Source organism: Elephas maximus, chromosome 4 (genome assembly GCF_024166365.1).
Source record: "Elephas maximus indicus isolate mEleMax1 chromosome 4, mEleMax1 primary haplotype, whole genome shotgun sequence".
Taxonomy (NCBI): Eukaryota; Metazoa; Chordata; class Mammalia; order Proboscidea; family Elephantidae; genus Elephas; species Elephas maximus.
In genome coordinates, this window is record NC_064822.1 from 114,415,742 (window position 1) to 114,437,966 (window position 22,225).

The 22,225-nt window shown below is 34.7% G+C and overlaps 1 pseudogene; it reads right to left on the minus strand.

Annotated features, from left to right (window-relative positions):
* Positions 1-7,000: 7,000 nt before the first annotated feature.
* Positions 7,001-7,935, minus strand: LOC126076412 (olfactory receptor 6C2-like; annotated as a pseudogene).
* Between the last annotated feature and the right edge of the window lie 14,290 nt (positions 7,936-22,225).

Genomic DNA, 22,225 nt, shown 5'->3' on the forward strand with positions numbered 1-22,225 from the left:
AGCCCGTGCATTATTTGCATAAAAATATGGTAACTGACATAAAATAAACTGATATGAAGTGTACAATATGATGTTTTGACATATACATATTCCTGGAAAGTATCACCATAATTGCCATAGTGAACATATCCATAATTTCCAAAGCTTTCCTTAATCCCTTCCTCCTGCCTACCCGCCTACTGCTGCCATTCATCTCCAATGACTGACTGATCTGGGTTTTTTTCCCACTGTAGATGAGTATGTGTTTTCTAGAATTTTATATAAATGGAATCAGACAGTATGTACTCATTTTTTTTTTTTTGATCTGGCTTATTTTATTCAGCATTTTTTTTTTTTTGAGATTTACTCACGGTATTGCATGTATTTATAATTCATTCCTTTTTATTTCTAAGGAAAATTCCATTTTGTGGCTATGAAAAAAATTGTTTATCCACCTGTCGACAGATATTTGTCACCTTTTTAAAGTAATTTCAAATAAAGGTGTTATGAACATTTATGCATACTTCTCTAAGAACTTGTGCTTTCATTTCTATTGGGTAAATTTGTAGGAGTAGAATGGCTGGGCCATATGGAAGCCGTAAGTGGGTAACTATAAAATATTTTGTATTATTTAAATCTCTTAAAAAGTTAGTTAAATTTTTAAATAAACATAATAACATATGCTTGGGATTAAAATGTGTAGCTAGATGATAGCCCTATGACAGATGATAGCCCTGCTATTTAATTGCCTTCATTGTTGCAAAGTGTTTTATAGAATTTTTCCATTTTATCTAAGTTTTCAGTTTATCGTTATACATTTTTAAAAATACTCCCTTATTATTACTTTAACATCAGTAAACTCTACAGCGATATCATTTCTCTCATTCCTCATATTGGTGATTTGTGTTTTCTCTCACTTTTCTTTCTCAATTTTCTTTAAGCAGCTTTTATCTATTGTTTTCCTCTTTACTTCAATTAATTTCTATAATGATTTCTTTTTTTTTTCCTGCTGTTTAATGTCAATTTTTCTCTTTTTCTATTTTTAAGGAGAAAATTGAGAAAATTATTACAGACTTCTTTTTTTCTTGTTGGCATCTAGTACTACAGATTCCCTCTATAATCTACTTTAGCCACGTTCAGCAAATTTTGATGTTATGTTTTAATTCTCATGCGTTTCAAAATACTTTTACCAAATCTTTTGATTTCTCTCTTGACTCATGTTTTATTTACATTTGTGTTAATTACTTTCTTTGTATTGAAAGATTTTCCTGATGTCTTTCTGTTACTGTCTTCTATTTTAGTTATATTGTAGTCAGAGTTCATACTTTGTATATTTCATACACACACTTCTCTGTCTCTATCATCTACCTATCTCTCTTCAACCTTGTATTATTTGATAGATCCTGGTTTATCATATTATATTATTTTATTTCTATTTTGTTGGGTTTTATTTGAAATATTGTATGTATATTCATCAGAGAATTTTTTATTAAACAGTAAGACTCAGATTATTGTAAAATTATTACAAGATGAGTTCATAAAATTAATTAAGGAGAATTTTTTATTGTTTGGATAGTTGAATTCATAATGAGTTTGTCTTTTTTTTTAACATGGTCAAGGTAGAATTAATGGTAAAACAACAGAGTTCTTCACCTCATTAATAGCAAATCTTTATTTGCCTTTTCAAATGTTGTATGGCAATTGACACATTTAAATTTTGCACATCTTGGTTTAAATTTGTTAAATTTTGTTTTTCTAAAAAAGTGTTTATTGGCTCTGCATTTTTACTTTTATTTCTTTCTGTAAACTTGCAGAAAATTTACCCATAAACTAATTTTATACATTAGTATTTATATCTTTTTTTCTTACTCTGTCTTACATATATTTCTCTCTCTGTTTTGTCTTTATTCCTGTTTCTTAGAAAGTTATCAATTTTCCTGAATTCTTGGAAGAATCAGTTTTGTATTTGTTTAGCCTTTTTAATAATTTAATTTTTTATCCTTAGACCCATTTTCTATTTACTTTGGATTAATTTTATGCATTTAAAATTTCTTATAATGTGTGTGAGTTGCTTTATTTTTTGTCCTGTTTATTTTTTTAATAGTAAATATATTTAAGGATGTGGAATTCTTTAATTTTTTCTGAGTATAACTTTTTAAAATTTATGTGCATTGTAAAAAAAAAAAAAAAATTTTTTTTTTTTGTCATGATATGTCTATATTTCATCATATGTGTATTTAATTTTCAAAGTGTTATATTTGGATTCACTGTTTAAATATTTATATCTATTATTAATAATTATTTTTATAGAAAGGAACCGTGGTGGCACAGTGTTTTAGCCTAGACTGAAAAGTGAAAGGTTGGTGGTTAGAAAGATGTGGCAGTCAGCTTCCATAGATTTACAACTTTGGAAACCCTATGGGGCAGCTCTGCTCTGTCCAATAATCACTATAGACTCTACATGTCTGCAATGGGTGTGATTTTTTTTTTTTTTTAGTAGAACTTGGACTGTTTAGTCTCCTTTAGAAAGATGTAGGGGAAAAAAAGAGACCCGATACACCATTATTCATAGCTCAAGGAGCCCTGGTGTCCCTGTGGCTAAGTGAGGGGGCTGCTAACCCAAAAAAAATCTGTGGTTAGAGCCCACCAGCCACCTTGCTGGAGAAAGATGTGGAAGTCAGCTTCCATAAGGATTTGGAAATACTATGGGCAGTCCTACGCTATCTTATAGGGTCTCTGTGAGTTGGACCCCCACAAGTCTCTCAGTCTGTCATACTGTGAGCACTGGTGTGTTGCTATGATGCTGGAAGCTATGCCACCAGTATTCAAATACCAGCAAGGTTACCCATGGTGGACAGGTTTCAGCTGAGCGTCCAGACTAAGACAGTCTAGGAAGAAAGACCGGATGGTCTACTTCTGAAAAGAATTAGTAAAACTTGATGAATAGCTGCAGAACATTGTCTGATGTAGTGCCAGAAGATGAGCCCCTCAGGTTGGAAGGCACTCAAAAGATGACTGGGGAAGAACTGCTGCTGCAAAATGGAGTTTACCTTAATGATGTGGATGGAGTCAAGCTTTCGGGACCTTCTTTTGCTGATGTGGCCCAACTCAGAACGAGAAGAAACAGCTGCAAATATCCATTAAAAACCGGAGCCTGGAATATACAAAGTCTGAATCTAGGAAAATTGGAAATCATCAAAAATGAAATGGAACACATAAAGATCAATATCCTTGGCATTAGTGAGCTGAAATGGACTGGTATTAGTCATTTTGAATTAGACAATCATATAGTCTCCTATGCCAGGAATGGCAGCTTGAAGAGGAATAGCAAGATCTATTGGGTACCCTGCAGTACAAAGCTATCAGTGACAGGGTAATATTGATGCACCTACAAGGAAGACCAGTTAATATGACTATTATTCAAATTTACACAGCAACCTCTAAAGCCAAAGATGAAAGAATTGAATATTTTTACCCACTTCTGCAGTCTAAAATTGATCAAATGTACAATCAGTATGATAATTACTGGTGATTGAAATGTGGAAGTTGGGAACAAAGAAGAAGATGGGTAGTTGAAAAATATGGCCTTGGTGATAGGATGATGTCTGAGATCACATGATTGAATTTTGCAAGACCAAGGACTTCCTCATTTCAAATACCTTTTTTTCACCGACATTAATAGCAACTATACACATGGGCTTTACTAGATGGAATACACAGGAATAAATCAACTATATCTGTGGAAAGAGAAGATGAAAAACTCAGTATCATCAGTCAGAACAAGTCCAGGGGCCAATTGCAGACCAGATCGTCTATTACTCATATGCAAGTTGAAGTTGAAACTGAAGGAAGTCAGTGCAAGTCCACAAGAGCCAAAGTACGAACTTCAGTATATCCCACCTAAATTTAGAGACCTTCTCAAGAAGAGATTTGATGCATTGAACACTAGTGACCGAAAATCAGACGAGTTGTGGAATGACATCATACATGAAGAAAGCAAGAGGTCATTAAAAAAGACGGGAGAGAAAGAAAAGACTTAAATGGATGTCAGATACTCTGTAACTTGTTCTTGAAAGTCGAGTAGCTAAAGCAAAAGGAAAAAATGATGAAGTAAGAATTGAACAGAAGATTCCAAAGGGTGGCTCAGAAAGACAAAATAAATTATTACGATAACGTGCAAAGAGCTGGAGATAGAAAACTAAAAGGGAAGAACACGCTCAGCATTTCTCAAGCTGAAAGAACTGAAGAAAAAATTCAAGCCTCGATTTGCAATACTGAAGGATTCTACTGGGAAAATATTAAATGACGCAGAAAGGATCTAAAGAAGATGAAACTGGCCAACGTTCAAACATTTCAGGAGGTAACATATGATCAGGAATTGATGGTATTGAAGGAAGAAATCCAAGCTCCACTGAAGACATTGGGAAAAATCAAGGCTCCAGTAATTGATGGAATACCATTTGAGATGTTTCAATTAATGGATACAGCACAGGAAGTGCTTACTTGTTTATGCCAAGAAATTTGGAAGACAGCTACCTGGCCAACGGACTGGAAGAGATCTATAATTATGCCTATTCCCCCCGCCAAAAGTTATCCAACTGAATGTGGAAATTATCAAACAGTATAATTAATATCACATGCCAGCAAAGTTTTGCTCAAAGTCGTTCAAAAGTGGCTGCAGCAGTATATCAACAGGAAACTGCCAAAAATTCAAGTCAGATTTAGAAGAGGACAGGGAACCAGGGATATCATTGCTAATGCCAGATGGATCCTGGCTGAAAGCAGAGAATATCTGAAAGACCCTTACCTTTGTTTTATTGATTAAGCTGAGGCATTCGACTTTGTGGATCATAACAAATTATGGATAACATTTCAGAGAATAGGAATTCTAAACATTAAACTATGCTCCTGAGGAATCTGTACATGCATCAAGAGGCAGTCTTTTCAACACAAGGGGATACTGCATGGTTTAAAGTCAGGAAAGATGTGTGTCGGGGTTGTATCCTTTCACCATACTTTTTTATCTGTATGCAGAGCAAATAATCTGAAAAGCTGGACGATATGAAGAATGTGGCATCAGGATTGGAGGAAGTCTCATTAACATCCTGCTTTATGCAGGTGACACAACCTTGCTTACTGAAAGTGAAGAGGATTTGAAGCACTTACTGATGAAGATCAAAGACCACAGCCTTCAGTATGGACTGCACCTCAACATAAAGAAAAAAAAAATACTCACAACTGGACCAATAAGCAACATCATGATAAATGGAGAAAAGATTGTCAAGTATTTCATTTTACTTGGATCCATAATCAGCACCCATGGAAGCAGCAATCAAGAAATCAAAAGACACATTGCATTGGGTAAATTGGCTGCAAAAAATCTCGTTAAGGTGTGTTGAAAAGCAAAGATGTCAACCTTGAAAACAAAGGTGTGCCTGATCCAAGCCATGGTGTTTTCAATCGCCTCCTATGCATGTGAAACCTGGACAATGAATAAGCAACACCAAAGAAGAATTGATACCTTTGAATTGTGATGTTGGCAAAGAAAATTGAATATACCGTGGACTGCCAAAGGAATGAACAAATCTGTCCCGGAAGAAGTGCAACCAGAGCTCCTTAGAAGCAAGGATGGCGAGACTATGTCTCACAGACTTTGGGCATGTTATCAGGAGGCATCAGTCCCTGGAGAAGAACATCATGCTTGGTAAAATAGAGGGTCAGGGAAAAAGAGCAAGACCTTCAAAGAGATGGATTGACACAGTGGTTGCAACAATGGGCTCAAGCGTAGCAACACCTGTGAGGATGGCGCAGGAGTGGGCAGTGTTTCATTCTGTTGTGCATGGGGTCACTACGAGTCGGAGATGACTTGACGGCACCTAACAACAACAACAACGTGAGTCAGAATCGACTTACTGCCAACGTTTTTGTTATTCATTTATTTTTAATCTATGCCTCATAGCCCAAAAAGATATGGAAAAATTTCTTAAGCAAAATTGTCATCTTTTCATGACAGTCAGTAATTATTTCCTTTATTCACACTTTCAAAGTCGTCTTTTTTATGCTATTTTGTCAGTTTCAAGTGCTCTCATGAACCCTGAAGCTTAATCACCCATATCCATGTGAACATTTAAACCCAAGCCACTGGGACCCATTATTTAACAGCCTGCCCTTCCACCATTCTCCAGTCTTTGCTTTCCTGGGAATCTGCAGGTCATAGACTGGATTATTATCTATATCTCTGTGTAATCTGAATATCTGACACCTTGCATTGACCACATTTGAACATTTACTTTCAGCTGTCTATTCAAAGGAGCTATGGCGGGGCAGTGGTTAAGAGCTGGGCTGCTAACCAAAAGGTTGGCGGTTTGAATCCACCATCTGCTCCTCAGAAGCCCTATGGGGCAGATCTACACTGTCCTATGGGGTCACTATGAGTTGGAATTGACTTGATGGCAATGGGTTTGGATATATTCAAAACAATATTTGTGAAATTTTATCCAGCCTTTTTTGTGTGTTTCTGATTTATTTTCCTTGTGTATTAGAAATGTTATTATCTTTTTTCTAAATTTTTCATTGTATTATTACATCAAGTCCTTATCCATCTTGCTCAGTATTTTAACATAAAATTCTAATTCTTATTAGAAATTTTGTATTATTTATCCACATTTGCATATAGTAACACCAGTATTTTGTTATCACTTTTATGGAAGGCTAAAGAATAATTTGTATCATACCATGATATTTAGTTATATGAGGTTATGTTTATCCAAAAATGTTTGTATGAGAAATATATTATCATTATCTTTACTTAGACAAAATCCTCCACAAAAATTTGTGTAAAAAGCAGAGGAAATGAATGAGTTAATCAAAGTGCAATGAAATAAATGTAAAGAGGACCCAAGAAAGATACAATAACTGAAATGTAATTTCTTACAGTTAAAGAAAATTACAAGCACCTGTAGAAAGTTTTATCAGCCATTCACCTTTTATTTTAATACTATTATTGACTTCTATTTTAGTTTTACCCGTTTAAGAATGCTGCAGTTCTTTTGATTGAGTCCTTGAAAGCGTTCTCCACTTGCTTATTTCTCAGGGTATAAATAAATGGATTTAACATAGGTGAAATAGGAGAAATGAGTAGTGAAACCACTTTATTAGTGGTCATTTCTTCCTTTGCTGTAGGATTCATATAGATGAACACGCATGTGCCGTAGGTGATGGAAACCACAATCAGGTGTGACGAACAGGTGGAAAAGGCCCTTCTCTTTTGCCGGTTAGATACGATCCCTAAAATTGTCTTGATAATATAAGTGTAGGACAGAACTACACCCATGAGGGTCAAGATGAGAGTCAGTACAGTACAGATTATAATAGTTTGCTCCATGAACCATGTGCCTGAACATGAGATCTTCAGGAGGGGCAAAGCATCACAGAGAAAATGATCAACAACATTTGAGTCACAGAGTTTCAGATTTAGTCCCAGACTAAGTGGCGAGATTATGATCAACAATCCAGCTAACCAACAGCAAAGCAGGAGCTTCTTGCAGACTCTGCTGCTCATAATGGTCTTGTAATGCAGGGGTTTGCAGATGGCCACATAGCGATCATAGGACATGGCAGCCAGGAGGAAAAATTCTGTTACTGCAAAGAGGTCAGTAAAAAACACTTGGATGACACAGGCATTGTAGGTATGACATTGTCACCTGTTGCTATGTTATACAAATATCTAGGAATACAAGCAGAGCTGAATGAGATCTCTAAGAAGGAAAAGTTTTGTAAGAAAAAGCACATGGGAGTTTTAAGCTGGGCATCCACAAAGGTGAGTGTGTTGATGGTCAGGTTTCTGGGTACACTCAACATGTAGGTGAAAAACAGAAAGATAAAAATCAGTACCTGCAGCTGAGGGTCATCTGTCAGTGCAAGCAGTATGAATGTTGTTATTGTATAGTTTTCCATCACTGATAGCTTTGTCCAATCTGCATGTCCAATAATTCAGAGAGATAATTTTATAGATGATTTATCACTGTGAAATCTAACTTAACCACTCTTTTTTCTCTCTATTATTTTTTAAATCATGCTACAGATATGAGTAGATTTTTTTGCTAATGTGATATGATTTTATGGGTAGCAAAAATGTCATTTGGACTCCAAGCTAAATAAAAATTCACATTAATGCTATGTTTTTTGCTGACAATTTGGTCCTTGCCAAAAGAATCTTGTTGTAATATATCATTTGAACTCACTCTAAAGAGTCTTGAGTACAACACAGGGTATGTGTTCCAGCTTTACTTGTTTATTTTTTGGAAAAGTATATTTTCTCCTATGAAAAATCCTGAACCTTAGTTATGAAACCACATACGAGCTTCCCTCCTTGTCTTTATATATATATATGTATATATAAAATCTTACTTTCTTGACTGTTTGATTCCTTAGACTTACTATTGTTAGCTGCTGTTCAGGCAGTCCCTCAGTCCCTGAGTCATGAAGACCCCATGCATAGCCTATCAAAACTCTCCCTGATTGGTTGGTATCCATAGGGTTTTCATCGGTTAATTTTTAGAAGAAGATAGCCAGGCCTTTCTTCCTAGTCTGTATTAGTCTGTAAGCTCTGCTGAAACCTGTTCAGCATCATAGCAACATTGCTTGCTGCCTCCATTAACAGAACAGCAGTGTTGCTCATGAGGTACATTGGCTGGGAATTGAACATGGGTCTTCCTTATGGAAGGTGAGAATTCTACCACTGAACCACCAATTAGTTCTCTTTACTTCTCACTACTCATTTTCTCCTTGTTTTTCCCACAATTTTTACAATTTTATATAACGTCTTTCAGTTAATGATTACTAAATGTCCATGTCTAGTAATGGATTTTTTTTTTTTCTGGCTTACATCTTGAATTGCCTGCCAAACATATCTACTTATGTATTGAACCTGCTACCAAACATACCTACTTGTGCAAATTACATGCTTTCCCATGTCAGTAGTGCCTGAAACAGAAGACATAATCTTCCACATCTCTTATTCCTCTCCCCTTATCCTGCGTGCTAACATTGTCCATTTGTTAACCATGTACTCTATGCCAGGTAATGTAGTAAGTGCTTTTCTTGTGTACTTTGTCCCATATTCCTCAATTTAATCTGGGTAACAGCTATTCATTGTTGATTTTCAGTTGAAGCACCACTTCCTCTGGAAAGATTTCTGAAATTATCTTAGCCCACATGCACTCTCCTGTGATCTCATAACAAACGATACTTGCCATTATCGAAGTGGTTAGCTGGAGAATGTATTTAATGAGGTCATTTTCTGAATCTTTCTTACTGTGATAGCCAGAACAACTAGGACAATCCTGTTATATGATTAATATTTAAAGAATATTATCTGAATAAATTTATATATCCTAAATTTACCAAGCAGAGATAGATAAAACTACTTATTCCTAGTTGGACTTAAATTCATGCTGTTCTGATTTGAATTAGCTTATTAAATTTTTTCTATCTTTGACTCTATTACTAGAAATACTTGTCCATTTTTTTTCTTTTAAATACTAGATATTTTTATCAATTAAGTGACATTGTAAAGTGATTTACTTTTCTGCTTCTTCGTGTTACCGTCCTGGCTGATAGAAGTTATTACTATCTGCTCTTCCTTCTCTGATCTTACAAATAAGTAATTTACTTTCATTGATAGTATGTTTGCCTCCTCACTTTATCTATTAATGCAATATAAAATCCAGAGTCAAAATTTTTTTAGCCTGAATTTATGTTAAAATCTGTTCCACAGTAATTTTCTCAGGCATCAAAAATTAATCACTGTAGTAGGGTTTTAGTAGGGGACTCGAATGTTTGTAATTTACAATCCATGTCTTAATGCTTTTAATCCTCCATCAGTGAATGAAAAAAAGAAAAAAATCCCCTGAAATCCCAGTTGGTTAGTTTGTGAACAGTTTCTTTTCATGGTTTATTTTACCGTATTTTATTTATAGTGAATTAGCAGAACAACCACATCTCTTTGACCAATTCATTCTATTAAACCTACAGGGTGTCAGTAACCAATACAGGGCAGAAGCACTGACCTAGGCTTATGGCTTGCTTGCCTGAAAGTTAGAACCCTCCCAGGGAATGAATACAGACATTCGACATATATATTAGATTAGATTAGAGGTCCTTGAGTGACGCAAAGGGTTAAGTGCTTGACTACTAGCCCAAAGGTTGGCAGTTCAAACTCAGCCAGAGGAACCTTGGAAGACAAGCCTGGTCACCTGCTTCTGAAAAGTCACAGCCTTAAAACCCTACACAGCACAGTTTTCCTCTGCACATATGCGGTTGCCATGAGTTGGAATCTACTTGGTGACAACTAACAACAACGGTGAAGAATGATTTCTGCAACGTGCTTATCTTTCTGCAATCCTTTCTCCTTATCTCTCAGGCAACACCTCTTTCACTGTTAACCTTGCTCAGCTCCACACCCTAAGGGAATTTCTCAACGCTCTGTAGAAAAGTATCCATTTTTTTCTTACAAAATATTGCAAGCTATCATAAGACAAAATTCAATAAACTGACACGTGTGTAACTGACTGATCTCTGTTTATTTTATCTTCCAATAAATATTTGAAGGGAGGCAGGCTCTCTAATGAGCGATGCTACTGAAGTCAGTCTTTTGGAGAGATGATGGGACAAATACACACACACATACACACACACACACATTGGTGGCTTTTATTTTTCAGTTTGAGACTGATTGTGTAGCTGATGTCACTTTTTCATATTTTCCATGTTAGACTTCCTTTATACACCCACTTATTACTATGACATTATATATATATTTATATATATATAAACCAAAACCAAATCCATTGCAGTGGAGTCGTTTCTGACTCATAACAACGCTATGGGACAGAGTAGAACTGCGCCATAGACTTTCCAAGGAGCACCTGATGGATTTAAACTGTTGACCTTTTGTTAGCAGCCGTAGCACCTAACCACTACACCACCAGGGTTTCCTTCGTATGTATATGTATGTGTATACATATGTATGTACATGTTTATATACACACGTATATACATATGGAAGACCGTAAAATCTACAACTTACAATTCACATATCTAATTTTTAATACAGACAGGTGAAATATCTTTATTCTTGGAAAAACTATGGTCAAGGTTTTATAAAAGGAAGTATTACTGATAAAAAAAAAAATTGTAGACTATATCATACTTACTTTCCCGTTCAGTAAATCATAACTTCTGGAAGTTGTTTAAAAAGAGTAGTTCTTAAAGCCACTAAGCTGCAAGTGGTGGATGCGCAGAAGCGTTTCATGTGAACAGCTCTTTACTTTTGCTCACCCATCCACGCCGACGCTCACAGCTTCTCCGAACACGCAGAGAGCTGTCTGAGATTGTCGTCGCCAACAAATTGCACTGGCTTTCTCAAGATGGACATTTTAGTATTAGAGGCCTAAGAAAATATTTTCTGGTGTATTTTAGCATTTAAAAGGAAAAATAACAATTCTAATGGCAGCGGAATGCTGGAAACTCTCTTATTTTGAAAAAGTTGGTATTTCAGTATCTTAGGGCAGATACCCAGGTTTGAAAAAGATAAGCCTTGATTTTCTCATGCGAATAAATGTATGAGCAAAGGGTCCTTGGTGATTTACATTCCAAATTCTCTAACAAATCTTTGGAGTAATTTTATTTGGCAAAAGCAAGACAGAGGCTGCCTTCGCTCCAATGTCCTTAGAGACAGTAGGAAAACATCAAACTTCAGGTTATGCAGTTCACTTTCCTATATTTTAAACAGTTTTATTGAAGGGAAATTGATATACAATAAACCGCTATGTATTCAAAGTATACCGTTTGATGTTTTGACATATGCACCCTCCCATGAAAACATTACCATAATCAAAAGAGTGAACATATCTGTCACACCTAAAGTATCCTCAGGCACTTCTGTAATCCCTCGTATACCCTTTCTGCACACCTCTGGTCCCCAGGAAACCGCTGATGAGTCATCCGCTAACTACAGGTTAGTTTGTTTTCTGTAGAACTTTAATTAAATAGAATCGTACAGTATTATACCAATTTTTTGCTCTGGTTTCTTTCACTAAGCATGATGATTTTAAGATTTGTCGCTATTGTTGTATGCATTAATATTTTATTCCTTTGCTGCTGAGTATTCCAATGTTGATGGGTTTAGGGTTATTTCCAGCTTGTACCTATTACCCATAAAGCTGCTATGAACAGTCCTTTATAAAATTTGTATGGAAAATGCTTTCATTTATCATGAGTAGATACCTTGGAGTGGGGTGGAATGGTTTTTATAGGTTAGGGGCATGTTTATTTTTTTTAAATATTGCCAAACTTTTTTCAACATACCTTTAACATTTTACATTCCCAACATCAATGCATAAAAGCTCCAGTTGCTTCACATCAATGTCACCCCTTAGAACTATCAGTCTTTTTAATTTTAGCATTCCGGTAGGTACATAATGGTGTTTCACTGTGGCTTAAAGTTCTCTAATGACTAATAGTGAGTCCATGGGTGGTGCGAGCGGTTAACGCACTCGGCTGGCTATCTACTTCTGAAAAATCAGTTACTAAAAACTCTATGGAGCACCTCAGAAACTCTACGGGGCAGTTCTACTCTGTCCTATAGGGTCGCTAGGAGTCGAAATCGACTCGACGGCACTGGGTCACTGGGTTATGGAGCACAGCTCTACTCTGACACACCTGGGCTTATCATGAGTTGAAGTCAACTCTACAACTGTTGTTGTTTTTTAAGTGACTAATAACGTTGAGTAAGTTTTCATGTGCTTGCTGATCATCTGTATATCTTAATTTGAAGAGATGTCTATTGAAATCATTTATTCATTTCTTAATCAGGTTATTTGTGTTTTAGTTGTTGAATTCTAACTGTTCTTCATGTACTCAGGATACAAGTCTCTTATCAGATATATGATTTTTAAATATTTTCTCCCATTGTGTGTTTTCACCGTTTTAACGGCATAGAGCACAAAACGTTTAATTTTGATGAAGGCCAGTTTACTTATGATTTTCTTTTATCCCTTGCACTTTTGGTGATTTTGGAGATTTGCACTTGGCTACTAACTGGAAGGTTGGCAGTTGGAACTCACACACTGGAACCTGGGAAGAAAGGCCTGGCAATCTGCTTCCATAAAGATAACAGCCAAGAAAACCCTATAGAACTCAGTTCTACTCTATAATACATGGAGTTGCCAGAAGTCAGAATCAACTCAATGGCAACAGGTTTGGTTTGGTGTTTTTGGCTGACTTATAACCTATACTATTTTTTCTTTTAATGGTTGATTTATGCTTCTAGTATATATGTTTATTATCACCTACTTTTAAATATCACTTCAGATGTAAAAATCTACTTCAAGTACGCTGTCAGCCCCACACTCTTTCTCTTCTCCTGAGAGTCTAATAGCAGAAATGTTAGCTCTTTTGTTATTGTCCCGCAGGCCCCGGAGACTCTCTTTTTTTTTTTTTCTAGTTTCTTTTCTTTTTTTTTTCCCCTGATTGAGTAAATTATATTGAGCTATTCTGACATTCATGGTTTCTCTCCTCTTGTCACTTCCACTCCACTATTGAACTCATTGGAGCACGGATGGTTGTTAACCAGAATGTCAGCAGTTCGAATATACCAGCCACTCCTTGGAAACCCTGCAGGGTAGTTCTACTCTGTCCTATAGGGTCGCAATAAGTTGGAATTGACCCAACGGCAAAGAGTTTTTCTTTTTAAATTGAACTCACTGGAGGGTCAGCAAAGAGAATACTCTCAACAAGATGGACTGACACAGTGGTTGCAACAATGCAACAATCAAGCACAGCAACAATTGTGAGGATGGCACAGTATTGGGCAGCATTTCCTTCTTGGGTTGCTATAAGTTAGAACAGACTAGAAGGCACCTAATAGCAACATTGAACTCATCAAACAAGTTTTTTACCTAAGTTATTTATTTGCCTATTTATAATTTAGTAATTTCCATTTCGTTCTTTTCTTTTACCCCTATTTTTTTGTTGTTGAGATCTTTCTTTTTTTTCATTTGTTTCCAGATAATTCATAATTGCTGATTGAAACACTTTTATGAGGATTCCTTTAAAATCCAATAACAGATAAACCCAATACCTGATTCATCTTGTGTTGGTGTGTCATTCTCATTCGTGTTGTTATTTTCTTGATTGTTGGTAGGAGAAGGGATATTTGATTATATGCTGGATATTTCTATCTTTCGGGGACTTCCACACTTGTTTCTTGGGTTATATCTATAGTGTTTTAATTGTAATGGGAAGGAACTAGGCAGAAGCAAGGATGGCAAAACTACATCTTACATACTTCAAACATGTTATCAGGAGAGCTCAATCCTTGGAGAAGGACATCGTGCTTGGTAAAGTAGAAGGCCAGCAAAAAAAGAAGAAGCCCTTCAGTGAGATATATTGACACAGTGGCTGCAACAAAGGGCACAAGCGTAACAACGATTATGAGGATGGTGCAGAACTGGGCAGGGTTTCGTTCTCTTGTACATAGGGTTGCTATGAGTCGGAACCAACTTGATGGCACCTAACAACAACAACACCTTGGCAGAACCAGAAGTTACCGTGCACTCTTAACTGAGATGCATTCTGATTGCTGTACAAAATAAGCTTGAACAATTTACATTGTAACAGACACCGTGTGAGATAGTCATTTTCGAAGAATTTCAGTCAGCAAGGTGGGCAAGAGCTTTCTCAACATAAACATTATCTTTTGGATTTTACTGTTACTGAGTTTTAGCAAATTGTTGTGTATTTGTTGCTAAACTCCAATTTCAATTTCCTATTATGCAAATTACCTATTTTTATTTTCCTTTTGAATTATTTATGTATCATCTTGCAATATGCAAGAGGCCTTTTTATAATATAAATATTAACCTGCCACATATTTTTTACTACTTAGGTTATAGTATGTTTTTTTTGCAAAATGTTTTAAATTACATATATTCAAAAATAGATTTTCTTTAGTGTATTGTCCTGATTTTGTTAAGAAATGTCTTGACCCATGGCATTGCATGTTTTTTTAGATTCCTATAATTCTTATATTGCATGTTTTGTTGGGATTTCTTATTGTTGTGTGTGATATGAAAAATAGGCCCAATGTTGTTTATTTACAGATCAGTAAGTTGTTGGGATATCAGCATTCATTAAATAATATTTTTCACATCCTACTTAAATTACACCTTTGCAGTATAATACACTGGCTTTTTTTGAACAAATCTATTTCTGTATTCTTTGTTCTGTTCTAGGTCAATATGTGTTTTAATTTTTCAATGAATCTTATTCATACACTTATGGGGTATTTATGAGTTTTAATTATTTCACGTGAATCTAGAATTAATTTTGTGTGATTAATAAGATAACTGCAGCAATTCTACTGAGAATTGCATTAAATTTTGTACATTAGTTTTGGCTGGATTGTTATATTTCTGACATTATATCTTTACACCCAAGAATAAGATAACTTTTCTTTTTTTTCAGATCATATTTTATACCTTTAAACCAACTTCTTCATTTTGAGAATCATGTTTTTCTTTTCAATAATGTTCCATTTTTACTATTGTGAATGATATTTTTTTTCTTACTTTGCCTTTTAGTTATTTACTGCAATATAAAAATTGGCTACTGATTTTTCAATACATTCTCTAACTTATCAAATATTTTTCTCAGTTCTATTCTTTCTCTTTTAGTTTCTTTTATTTATATGTTTTTCAGTAATGTTAGCAAAATATGTATCTCTTTAACTGAGATTAAAATAACATCAATGAAAGACATAATTTATTTTATTGCTACTCAGAAGAAATGCTGCTAAACTATGATGTAATGTTAAAATGTCAGGCATTGTAAAACACATTTCATTTTCAAAGAGTTAAAAATGTTTAAATATGCATATTAATATTGCTAAAAAGCAATATTTATCTTTTCTTTAATACATCTTACTGACTTTTCAAGATCCTCCAAAACAACCTTGAATAATGAAGCGGTGATTAGTCATCCATATTTGGTTCTTGGTTTTGATTTATAATCTGGTGTTGTTTTATTCTCTTAAAATGTTTTTATTTTGTTCACAAATATATTATCAATGTACCGAGAATTTTTTACAATGAGTGTAAAATATTTTTAAAAGTTGTCTCAGCATATATTTATCTTTTCCTATATCTTTTTTTGATATCTACTTTTTAAAAATGATTGATATGATAAATTATGTGAATAGAGTTTTCCAAAATACAGCTTTTTCTTTATTACTGAAGTCTGCTTAGCCATAATCCATTTTTCTTTTAATATGTACCTAGAATTAAATTGCATGTATTTTATATAGGAAGTTTCTATTTATGTATGTGAATACAGTTGTGATATTTTCTTTATTAGTGGTTTGAAATGGTTTAATTTGGAATGGAATTATTTAGAATTCTGTTTTTAAGCAGTAAGATTTTTTTTTAAGTTAGTAAGAATTTTTTTTTAAGCAATTTGGTCCAGTTTCTATTTAATAGGCAGAACTTTATTCATTTCCCCCAAATTGTGTGGTATTGTTATATACAAATTATAATTTAATTCCTATTTTACCAAGTAAGTTTGAATTACTTCCAATTTTTCTATCTTCTTGTTGTAGAATTGGATGCAGTATATATTAGTATTGGTTTGAATTTCTTGTGTATTGATATTTATATCATGTTTCTTATGTGTAATTTTGAATGTGTTGCTTACTTTCTCTCTTTTTTTTTTCCTTATTTGTGTGTGTATGAGCTTACATTTTCTGGACTTTACATAGAATCAGCTTCTGTATTATTTCATCTTCTTATTTTTACTGCTTTTAATGATTATCTTTAAATTCCATTTCCCACATTGCTTTATCTTATGCTATTTCTAATTACTTAAGCTGAGTATAGGTTCCTCTACTTTTAGTCTTCTTTAAAATTTTTAATAGTAATGATATTTAAGAACACAAATTTCTCTGTGTTGTCCTCTCTATATACAAGTTCTTCCAATTTTATTGCTTACTTGATAGAGTGTAATTTTAGCTTCAAATTTTTAATCAAATAGTTACCTATATTAGTTGTAAAATTAATCTTCACTGTTTTTTTTTTTTTAATTTTTACATTTAATTTGCTGCCTTTGAAAGCTCTACTATGTGGGTCTACAATCAGGATTTTATGTTAGGACACTTGTCTCTTTCTTGTATTTTTCTTTTTCAATTAATGGACATAATTACTCAAAGTTACCATCTCATTTTATGAGTAAGCTACTTGCTTATTTTTTTTTAAAGAGCCCTGGTGGTGCAATCATTTAGCACTCAGCTGCTAACCAAAAGGTAGGTGGTTTGAACCCACCAGCTGCTCAGCAGGATAAAGATGTGGCAATCTGCTTTCAAAAATATTACCGCCTTGGGAACTCTATGGGGCAGTTTACTCTGTCCTATGGGGTCTCTATAAGTTGGAATTGATTCAATGTTTTTGGGGGGAAAGGGGTTTAATGTTTTAATATTCACCTTTTCATCAAGTGTGCATTAATCTTAATCTTAATTTCGTGCCATTGTGTTAATTCTATTTTTTTTATCATGTGATTACTGTTATATTACTTCTCCACGTGACTATTAACACAGTTTATCTGGATACTCTCTGAAATATCTTTTTCCACTTTCCTCCAATCTATGCCACATTTAGTGTCAGTTAATAGACTTTCATCTCTGGCACCTAGGGATTTCCTTTAGTTACTATATGATAAGCTAAACAATTAAAATAATATTTATTAAACTGTATTGGCTATTTTACAGGTTTTTGCATTGGTAGTATTTTCATGTCGTTTTAGCCCACTGTATTTTCCTAGTTCTGAAATTGTAATAGTTCTTACAAAACCTTTTCTTTTATTATCACATTATATCTTATTTATAACTTTTAGCCTTACGTCAGTGTCAATGTCATCATTACACAGATTTGGAGTAGAGGATTAAAATTATAAAATTAATAAGCTTAAAGGAGTTGTAAATATGTTAATAAAACTGGATGAAAAATTATTAAGACACAACTATTAGAATTGTACCAGAAAAGTTGAGAGAATATTTATCATTTCATTTAGATTAGTCAACTACTTTTTTAAAAATCTTACCTCTTAGAGGGAAATGCAGTTCTTTTGATTGAGTCATTGAAGGCTTTCTTCATCTGCTTGTTTTTCAGAGTGTAAATAAATGGGTTCAACACAGGTGAAAGAGAAGTTATGAGCAGAGACGCGCCCTATTAAAAGCCACCTCTTCCTTTGATGAAGGTTTGAGATAGATGAAGTTGCAGCTCTACTAGGTCATGGAAACCAGGCATGTGGAAAGAATGGTGGAAAAGGGTTTTTTCCTTTGCTGAGCAGAAGGGAATCTTAGAATTGTTGTGATGACATACATGTAGGACAGAACTACACTACAAGGGTCATGATGAAAGTCAAAACAGAACACACTAAAATCAATCGCTCTCTGAACCACATGTCTAAGCATGAGATCATTAGGAAGGGAGTGGCATCGCAGAAAAAATGATCCATGACATTAGAGTCACAGAATTTCAAATTTAGGCCCAGACTAAGTGGAGTTGTCTCTTTCCTATATTTTTCTTTTCTTTTTAAATTGGGATTATGTTTAACAAACCAGCCATCCAACAACTGAGGACAAACCTATTACAGACTTTGTTATTCATTATGGTCACGTAATGCAAGGGTTTGCAGATGAACACATAGCAGTCAAAGGACGTAGTGGCTAGGAGAAAAAATTCTGTTATTCCAAAAGGGTAAGTAAAAAATAATTGAAAAGCACAGACGTTACAGATAGGATTGAGTAAACGAAAGCTATGGGTTTTAAACTGGAATATTGCTGATGTTTCAGAGTTATACTTTCTAGTCATAAGACACCATTTTCCTTTCTCCTAAATTATTAACTAAAGAGTTTAGCTGTTCTAACTCTTGAATTAGAAGTTCTTCTCTCATAAAAGATTTTGTGATACTACTGCTTCTGAGAAAGTGACCCATGACTGTTAACAGGTAGACCAAGGAGGGAGAGCTTGCCCTTGAGAAGAACACTTAGTATGTTTTAAACAGGTAAGCTGAAGACCTCCAACAGCAGAGGTCCATCCTATATCACCTTGTGAATCATGTATTCTCTAATGAAAATCTGATTGTCACACGTGAATTTTTCTGTACGTTCTCTTTCTAGACAAACTTTGCATGTGGTGGATCCAACTATACTGGTTTTAAATGATTTCTTTCCAACTGACAGTGAGTTTACATGGGCCATCTCTTGTTTAGATACCTGGTGAATGCATGGGCAACACACTTTGAGAATTTTAATATTACCTTTGATATTCATAGTAATAATACTAGTAAATATTGAAAAGGTAATGTTAAATTGTTACGCACTATAAAAAGAGAGTCAAAAGAAACCCATTGGTCCAACACTCAGGCTATGGTTGATAGCTTTAATTCCTAGTTATAGTATAGTTGAATTGGAAAAATATTCAAGAAATTTATCAATCGTTATGGGACAAATAACAAACAAAATTTCTAATGAAATAAAGATACAACAGTAACCTCTGATCTCATTGGCCAAGGTGACATGAGATAACAAAATAGCCTTAAGATTTTTTATTAGCCCAAGAAAGTATAGTCTGTGCAGTAGCAAATACCTCTTGTTGCAGTTAGATAAATAACGCAGGAGAAGTAGAACAAAACACACATAGAATTAGTGGTTACACATAGTAACACCCTTACAAACACCAGATTTATTTGGTTTATTACCATCAAGGATAAGTACATGTCTAGATCGTTACTGCAAGGAGTAGTAATATTCTTAGTCTGTATCCTTATAGTATCAGGCATAATAAAATTTACCTTCTATTGTGTTACACACCTGAAAGGGCAAAAGAAAGTCTCAGGCTAAAATATTGATGTACATTTAGTCCAGCAATGCGATTGAAAATTTCACTTTTACTTGGTATTCTGGTGAAGAACCAAATGATATCCAGTGGAAAACCAGCACCATGGGTTTTAAAGAGCCCACAATGGCCATTTAGGAACTCGACTAAGTCCAGGTACTTATCACTGGTGTGTCATCTCCATGCTCTTATCAACAGGAGGGAATGATTTAGAAAATAATGTTGAAATCATTATTGTCTGTCCTTGAGCATAGAGAATATGACCCAGCTGGAGCTGGACTCATAAAGACTCATAAAGACACATCAACTGGGCCCTGAGGTATAAATATAATAACTAAGACAATCTGAAAAAAAAAAAAGAGAGAGACTCTTAGATATTCACATAAACAGGGCATAAAAGCCACTCTTTTTCTTTTAATATTTAATAGTTATAAACCAACAAGAGGTCAGTGGCCATAGTGAAAAGCCTAGCGTCCAATATTTGCCCCTCTCCAAAAATATGCCAGATGATTTTGAGCCAGGCTATAGTTTAAAATGGACAGTCTTGAATGACCAATGTCTAAAAGAAATGGGAGGAGTGAGACAGAACCCCCACAGTGCTGTATTCTTTACCTGGCTCCCTCCCCTACAGTGTTGTATTGCAAAATCCTTTCCTTTGCTGGGCTCCCCCACCTAGGCTTTGCATTTGAATCCTGCTTTTGCTTGGAGGTTATATGTGAATCCCATTGCGCCTGGGTAGCATGATAAAGAATGTTGCTGACTTAACTTGTATGAACTCCCTACTTGTAAACCCTTTTAAAAGTAACCTGCCTGCCCTCCCAGTCTTTGCAGCAGTAAGCACCAACTGACTCCATTTCCTTGTACAATGACATAAATGTGTCTTTTTGTTCTCCCACCTTGGTCTCTAGTTTATTGGCCAATGTGAGTCATGCCAAGTAAGAACCTGGGTTTAATGTTACTAGTGCTGATACACTACATCCTTCATGGCTAGAGTTTGTTATTAATTTTCTTGACAGCTCATAAGAAAGGATATCTGTTATTATACCATAAAACTTTAATAATAGTTTGAAAGGACAATTCTATCAATTGGGAGTTACTGGGTGATCCAATAGCTAGAGAACTCCAGACAGATATGCAGACTTATATCCCTATGTGTTTACATTTCAAAGGGGCATGAAACCTTTATATTCCAAAGGATGGTAAGTGACTAGGGAGCAAAGGTTTCTTTCCCTCTCTCTGGAGAGAAAGGGAACAGCCATCCTAATCCATTATAATTTCCCAGATTGATGATAGCATTCCTCTCCTGCAGTGCACAGCCTCATAAGTGCAAGGTGCTATCTGGCTCTCATTGCATCACTTGTAGGGTAGTGAGCAAGGGGAGCTGGCACAGGAGTTTCTCTCATAACAATAACCGAAAACTGTGTTCCAAAAAACTCATGCTTGCTTTCATAATAAAAGTAAATAAATACTAAAATTATTAAATATTAAGATTATCAGGAAGATTTGGACAATGTTTATTTGTAGATTTTGCTATTATGCTTGAATTTTGGGTGTTAGTAGACCTTGATGTTAGCCTCTACATTTCTTTATATCAATTTTTAGTTCATTTCATTTTGAACTCTTTTATGACAGAGATTGGAGTTATGCTATTAGCTTCATTCTCTTTCCCTTACTTCTACCTGAATTTTATTGCTTTAGTTAGGTATTATAAAGTAAGTTTTCCGTGTTAAAATTTTTATGAGTTTTTGCTATCATAAAAATTTGAAACTTTTTTGTAGTAGATAACATACTTTCTAGTAAATACCTATGTAATAAATTTTATAAAATTTCATTTTTAAAAACAAAATTTATATCCATATTATAATCCATATTATGTAATAATATCTTGGCCAGTTATGCAGTTATGCTTTACATGTGTATCTTTAAAGCAAATGCAGACTTCTTTGAACTTATAGATATTAAAACTTGTATCTCTAGAGAGATAATGTCATTTGCTGCAATGAACACATTTTTAAGTTGTGGCGTGTAGTTTCCATGTTGTTTTTGTTACCATCGAGTTGATTCTGACTAATGGCGACCTCACGTATGCAGAGTGGAACTGCTCTATAGGCTTTTCAAGGCCATGGTTAACCGCCATGGCTGCTAGCTGAAAGGTCAGCAGTGCGAATTTACCAGCCACTCCTTGGAAACCCTATGGAGCAGTTCTACTCTGTCTTACAGGGTCACTATGAGTCAGAATCAACTCTACAGCAACAGATTTTTTTTTTTTTAATGCCTAGGCACAGAGGGCTAGTGAG